This window comes from Gossypium arboreum, chromosome 11, assembly GCF_025698485.1.
Source record: "Gossypium arboreum isolate Shixiya-1 chromosome 11, ASM2569848v2, whole genome shotgun sequence".
In the NCBI taxonomy this organism is placed as follows: Eukaryota; Viridiplantae; Streptophyta; class Magnoliopsida; order Malvales; family Malvaceae; genus Gossypium; species Gossypium arboreum.
The window spans coordinates 118689794-118697440 of NC_069080.1; the positions used below are offsets into that span (position 1 = coordinate 118689794).

Sequence of the window (7647 nt, forward strand, 5' to 3'; positions counted from 1 at the left end):
TCTTTCACTAATCTATTTATTATATAATATATTATTTAATAATATACTTATAGAATAAGTAAATATACATATAGTTTACAAATGTATGTATATTAGTATCACACATGTCACTACACATACCATACATTTGTCAACTTTTTATTTATTTATCATAAAATCTTAATTTAATAATAATAAATACATTAATATTTACTTAAATAATAAGCAAATACATATATGTATTACAAATATGTATATTATATTTATTATACTTGTATATTATTTTTGCCATACACTTGGCTTTTTTTGGTTTATTTACTTATTTAGTCCTTTTAATTTTCTTTATTCTATAATTAAACTTTCACACTTCTTTCAATTTAATCCTTTTATCCAATTATTCATAATTAAATTAAATTCACTTAATTAAACTCTAATTAACCACTCATTTTACTTAGTAAATATTTTTAAATAAATATTTACTGAATCCACTTTTCAGAAATAAAGACCCGAAAATACATTTTTTCGACATCGGTAAAATTCAGATCATTACAAGAAAAATGTTGTATGGGTTATTGTCGACAGATTAACTAAGTCAGCCCACTTCATACCAGTGCGTACATACTACTCTATTGAGAAATTACCTAACTTGTATGTTTTCGAGATTGTGAGGCTATATGGTGTACCATTGTCGATTGTTTCAGATCGCGACCCAAGATTCACCTCAAGGTTTTGGAAAAAGTTACAAGAGGCTCTAGGAACCAAGTTAAGTTTCAGTACAACTTTTCATCCACAGACTGACAGACAATCGGAAAGAGTAATACAGATCTTAGAGGACATGCTAAGATGCTGCGTCCTTGAATTTCAAGGAAGTTGGGAAAAATACTTACCATTGGTTGAATTCGCCTACAACAACAGCTATCAATCGAGTCTGAAAATGGCACCTTATGAGGCCTTGTATGGACGAAAGTGTCGAACGCCCTTATATTGGACAGAGTTGAAAGAGAGTCAGATTCACAGAGTTAATTTGGTCAAAGAGGCTGAGGAAAAAGTTAAATTGATTCGGGAATGCCTAAGGGCCGCTTCAGATAGGCAGTAATCCTAAGTGGATTTGAAGCGGAAGGAGATCAAGTTTGAGGTCGGTGACAAAGTATTCTTGAAAGTTTCCCCTTGGAGAAAAATCCTCAGATTTGGTAGAAAAGGCAAGTTGAGCCCTCGTTTCATAGGACCTTATAAAATTACCGAGAGAGTAGGGCTTGTGGCCTACAGATTGAAATTGCCGCCAGAGTTAGAAAAGATTCACGACGTGTTTCATGTGTCTATGTTACGCCAATACAGATCTGACCCTTCACATGTAATTGCACCTATTGAAGTTGAAATTCTTCCAGATATGACTTATGGTGAAGAACCGTTCAAGATTTTAGCTCGAGAGATTAAACAGTTAAAAAATAACGATATACCACTTGTGAAAGTTTTGTGGCATAGACATGGAGTTGAGGAAGCCACATGGGAACTCGAGGAGTCCCTGAGAGAACAGTATCCGAATTTATTCACTAGTAAGATTTTTGAGGACGAAAATCCCTAAGGGGGGAGAAATGTAACAACCCGATTTAGGGCCTATCGGAATAGTGGTCTCGGGACCATAAATTTGAAGTTAGAAAAGGATTATTTTACCATTTTTATGAGGTTATAGTATAATTTTATTAGTTCATGAAAAATTTGGTGAGCTAATTTTAATGTTTTCTAGCCCAATTTCGAAAAAGGACTAAATCGCATAAAAAGGCAAAAGTTGCATTTTAGTACCTAAATGACTTAAATAGCTAAAGAAATCAAATTTAGGGCTTTTAAAGGGAAATTACACCCTTTTTATGAGTGTTAACCAGCCATGTGATGGGTTTTAAGCAAATAGTCAAAGTATTAGTGGATGATGTCATGATTTGGTGATAAAATAATGCCTAAAAGCCTAGCTATCATTTCTTTCTTCTCCATCTCTTTTCTCCACTAAAAATATCAGCAAAAATGGATTTTTGAAGGCTAAAAACATTCAGCAACTTAAAGCCCTCACAAGTAAGTGATCCCCACACCCTTTGTTGGTGATTTTTGCATTTTTGAGACCCTTGAAGCATGAGCTTTCAAATGAGGGTGATATCTTACAAAATGGTCAAGAGTTTAGGGTTTTTCCATGGATGTATTTGTGATGTTTATTGAGTTTTTATGGAAGAATATGAGTCCTAGTTGTGTCATGAACAACTTTGGTAAATGAGTTTTCTTGGAAAACACCTAAATGGACTATTTTGCATAAGTTGTAAAATAGTTAGTAAGCATGTGAAATAGTGAGAATTTGAAGTTGCTATAAGAGTAAAAATAGTTCAGTTAGGCCTAAGATACAAAGAAATTTGATGAAAATTGATTTTTGAGCATAGGGGAAAAATGGTCATTTTGTCAAAGTCTAGGGCAAAATGGTCATTTTACCAAAGATGTGAATTTATAATTTCCTAATTGTAATTAGTGACTAAATGAGTGTATATTTCTCTTATAGATCAAGATTTACCAAATCCGAACCTAGATCGGGGGAAAGCCAAGCAAACCGATTAAACCGAATAGCTAAGTACTTATTGTAAACCTAGGTAAGTTGTATGTAAATGATACAACTACACTGTTAATACTTGTATTCATATTTCCATTGAATTGATATTGTATGAGTTATTCAGTTATGAATTGAGAATGCCTAGTAATATTTGAGATAATAGAAATATCTCGTTGAAACATTAGAATACGAACTGGATATTCGTGCCAAGGTATTGGGTGATTTGTGCGCCAATGTAAGACATGTCTGGGACATGATTCAGTCACATTATTAGAGCCAGTGTAAGACCATATCTGGGACATGGCATCGACATCCAGATGAGGGATAGTGTAAGACAAGTCTGGGACATGCATCGGCCTCGACAGAGATAGCCAGTGTAAGACGTGTCTGGGACACGCATCAGCTAAGAGTTGTTCTAGTGTAAGACATGTCTGGGACATGCATCAGCACTCGTATATGATAGCCAATGTAAGACCATGTCTGGGACATGACATTGGCTATATATCCCATGTTGAAGGTTCATAGAATATCCAGTAGTATTCCAAACATTTCAAAGATCAATTTTGATAAAGAAAGAATAATCATGTCGTGAGTGGTACAGGTACCTATATGGTAAGCATGAGTAATGAGCTTAAATTAGAGAAAGTGACTCAAGTAGATGATAATGAGTAAGTTAAATTATGTTTACCTTTGATCTATAAGTATGATGACTAATAGTGAGATTGTTGTTGTACATTTATTTATATGCAACTTACTAAGCTTTATGCTTACCCTCTTTCATTTCCCTCTTTTTTCAGTGTTATCAAGCTAGCTTATGGATCCCTTAAAGTCAGATATATCGATCACACTATCAACCACAATACTTGATATAGTTTGACTTATATTTTTGAAAGTGGCATGTATAAGACTAGACTAGGATGTTGTATTAAGAGAATGATTCATGTATTTTGGCTTAAGTTAAAGGCCCTTCATTTTGTAATCAAGCTTGGAATAATGACTATTATTTTATTTTGATGAATGCATATAATGTTCTTTCTATGGATGAATTAGTGTCCATTGCGATGAGATTTATATGTTGAAATGATCTTGTGTAGGTTTTGCAAAATGGGTGACAAAAGGGCTTGGGAAATAGCCTAGTTTGTCCACACGGGTAAGACACACAGGTGTGTGTCTATGCCGTGTGTGACACACGGCTCACACCCATGGACGTGTGTTATGGCCGTGTATCCCCTGCACTTAATTTTTTTAAAGTCATTTTAGCACACGGGTAGGCCACACGGGCGTGTGTCCATGCCGTGTCATAAAGTCAGTATGCATGCTAGTAGTACACGGGCAAGAGACATGGCCATGTGTCTCAGCCGTGTGAATGACACGGCTATAGGGCACGGGTGTGTGCTTGGGTCGTGTGGTTTTGCCAGAATGCCCAGGTTTTCAGACAAGGTTTTGGGACAAGGGTGTGTCCCTAGCACACGGTCGTGTGCTCTATACCCACACGGGCGTGTGGAGCTTTGTTGTATGAAATTTTTCTAAGTTTTTTTTATGAGTTCTCGATTAGGTCCCGAACCACCTCGGATGAACGTTTTGGGCTTGTAATCCCATGTTAGGGGCAGATTGTTTGTGAAAAGAAAAGTTTTAAATTATTTGAGATTTCACGGCCCAATTTTGTTTAGTTAGTTTAGTTTAAGTCAGGTAGCACCACGAACCCCATCCTAACGTCGGATACGGGAGAGGGGTGTTACAAAAGGTCCTTGTATCTCTCCCATGCATCGTAGAGTGTTTCTAAATCCATCTGCACAAAAGAAGAGATATCATTACGTAATTTAGCTGTTTTAGCTGGCGAAAAATATTTTAATAGAAATTTTTCAGTCATTTGTTCCCAAGTAGTGATTGACCCTCGTGGTAACGAGTTCAACCACTATTTAGCTTTGTTCCTCAATGAAAAGGGAAACAGTCGAAGACGTATGGCATCATCAAAAACGCCATTGAATTTAAATGTATCGCATAGTTCCAAAAACTTTGCTCAGTGAGCGTTGGGATCTTCATCCTGCAAACCATCAAATTGAACAAATTACTGTATCATTTGAATAGTGTTAGGTTTTAATTCAAAATTATTTACAGCAATAGCAGGCCTAACTATACTTGATTCAGTTCCTGTTAAAGAAGGTTTAGCATAATCATATATAGTGCATGGAGCAGGGTTTTGAGTAATCGCAATCGCAGGAGGTAGCTGATTGCCTTGGTTTTCAGCCATCTCTTTGGTTGGGGGTTGAGTATCATCCTCTTGCTCGTTCTCTATGTATCTTAAGCTTATTTCTCTTTAGTTTCTGCGAACTGTGCGATTGATTTCTTCGTCAAAAAACTAGTGGCCCTGACGGGTTTCTTCTAGTCATAAACTATAAAAACCTGCTAAGAGAAAGAAAAAGTAAATTAATAAAATAAAAATAAAATAAAATTAACTTGCAAGAAAAATAAATGGCTAAAGTAATAAAAATTGAGCGTTCCTAATATCTTAGTTCCCTGGCAATGGCGCCAAAAACTTGATCGCGTGATTTCGTGATAGGTTTTAAATATTTATGATTAATCGTTCTTGAAACTAACTATTATCGCGATGTAGGCTAGTGTACCTATCGAACAGTAGTATAGTTTTAGCAAGACCGGATTGTCGAACCCAAAGGAACTAAAAGTACTAGTAATGACTGCCTTTTTATTATCTAGCCTAAGAATAATGGGTTTTGTTTTAACTAACTAATTATCTAAACTAATAACTCACAGAGAATAGAATTGGGGAATTGCTTTTGGGGAAATCGATTGAATTAAGATAATACCTAAGGAAAAATCCACCTAGACTGCACTTGTTATTCTGGCTCCGAATCGGACGATTTATTCATTTAACTTGTTCCGTAGAGATCCCTAAGTTATGTTATTTTCCCTATTCAAGACTAATAATGTCTAATCCCTAGATTGAATAATTGAGACCTTTCTCTTATTAACACCCTAGGGTTGCATTAACTCGATCTATGGATCCCCTTATTAGGTTTCACCCTAATCCGGCAAAATCTTGTCACCCTATGTCTAGGTGCGCAATCAACTCCGCTTAATTATGAAAAATGTCTCTTAGACAGGGTCTATTCCTCCTCTGAATAAGAGCTTATCTTGAATCAAGATCCTGGGATATCAAAACAAGAATTAAGAACACATAATTAAGAACAAGTTAAATATTTATCATACAATTCAGAAAATAATAACAAGATTCATCTTAGGTTTCATTCCCCTTAGGTACTTAAGGGTTTTAGTTCATAACTAAATAAGAAAACATCTTAGAATAATAAAGAATACAAAACATAAAGAAAACCCAAAACTCCTGAAGAGGAATTGAGGAGAGATCTTCAGTCTTGATGATGAATCTGGCTTCTGAGATGAATCAATCAGCTTCCTTGGAGTAATTCCTTACTCCCTATTCTGTGTGTCCCCTTTCTTCCTCCTCTAGGGTGTATTTATAGGCTTTATAATGCCTAAGAGCCCTCAAAATTAGCCTTTTCCGAATTGGACTCAACTTTGGCTCGACAAGGACACGCCCGTGTGACACGTCCGTGTGCGATTAGTTTAGGCCGTGTTCGAGCCTGTTATAATGGCACGGGCGTGTGTTCTACCCGTGTAAGTTGTGCTTCAATTCTACTAGATTGACACGGTCGTGTGGGCTGCCCGTGTGAGGAAGTCTAGGCCGTGTTGATTTTGTACTTTGGCCCATTTTCTCTGTTTTTGGCCCGTTTCTCGTTCCTTTCGCTCTCCTATGCTCACCTAAGTATAAATCATGAAATAGAGGCATTAGGATCATCGAATTCACTAATTTTAAGGAAAAATCATCCATAAAATGCGTTAAGTATGGGGTAAAAATATGTATAAATTACGGTTTATCAACAAACTTGGTGAATCATGAATGGATTGGAACAATGTGATTTTCACTTACCTGGAAAGAACCTTAATCTGGAGTTGAATAACAAGACTTGCTGACCTGCTTCAAATTCTCGAACCCGAATGGGTTTGTAATAGCCCGATTTTAGCTAAATCAGAAAAATAGTTTCAGAGCCACAAATACAAGGTTGTAAAATTATTTTAATATTATTTTTGGTGTTTACAGCATGTGAATATATATGTTTGAAAGTTTCGTGAGCTAATTTTATCGTTTAATAGCTCAATTTGAGAAAAAGGACTAAATCGTGTGAAATGCAAAAGTTGTATTCTATATGTTAAAAGTGTTTAATTCCCATGGATTAATAAATGAAAGGTCATTATGTTGTAATTAGACCATTGATAGTGGAATTTGACATAAATGGGCATTAAATGGATGTTTTTTTATAATGGTTTCATTAAGGTTAAAATGGGTATTTAGTTATTAAATGATATATTATCATAAAACAAAAAGGAAATTCATATTATCATCTTTCACTTGGCTGAACATCAAAGAAGAAGAAGTTAATTTAGGGCTTAAACTTTCGGCACTTGCATTTTTTGATTAAGGTATGAATTTGATTCGGTTTTTGATAATTTTTACGTTTTTGTAATCGTTGCTTAGTATTCTAGCTAGCCCGTACCCTAATTTCTAAAATTGTTGACGAATTTATGAGTTTCCATTGATGAATGTTTGAGCTTTTGAATGATTGTTGATGAATTATGAAAGCTTGATGATAGATATTAAAGTTTTGTTAAGTGATTTTTGACAAAAATGTCAAATAGGGATTTAATTATGAAAAGTACAAATTGAAGGGTTGAAATGTGAAATAAATGTAAATTATGGGCTGCTAGGGACCTATAGAAAATTCGGATAAGCATGGGTTATATTGAATTTTGAGTAATTTGTGTTTTTATGAAATAGGGGCTAAATTGTTAAAATGTGTAGCTTTTGGGGCTAAAGTGCAAAAATTCCCAAATATGTGTTTTTGGACTAAATTGAATGTGTTGATGAATAAAAGAGTTAATTTTCAATGTATATAGATCAAGAACGAAAAATTAAAATTTAGATCGGGGAAAATCGAAGGTTATCGAGTAATCGATCTGATTCGTCAATTCCGAGTACGAGATTAGTT

General features: G+C 35.0%; 1 non-coding gene across 1 annotated transcript; it reads left to right on the forward strand.

The window, feature by feature from the left end:
• The first annotated feature begins 4280 nt into the window (after nucleotides 1-4280).
• On the forward strand, nucleotides 4281-4385 carry LOC128284467 (small nucleolar RNA R71). Its single transcript, XR_008274892.1, has one exon. It is a non-coding gene; the product is annotated as a small nucleolar RNA R71 (small nucleolar RNA).
• Nucleotides 4386-7647: the final 3262 nt, after the last annotated feature.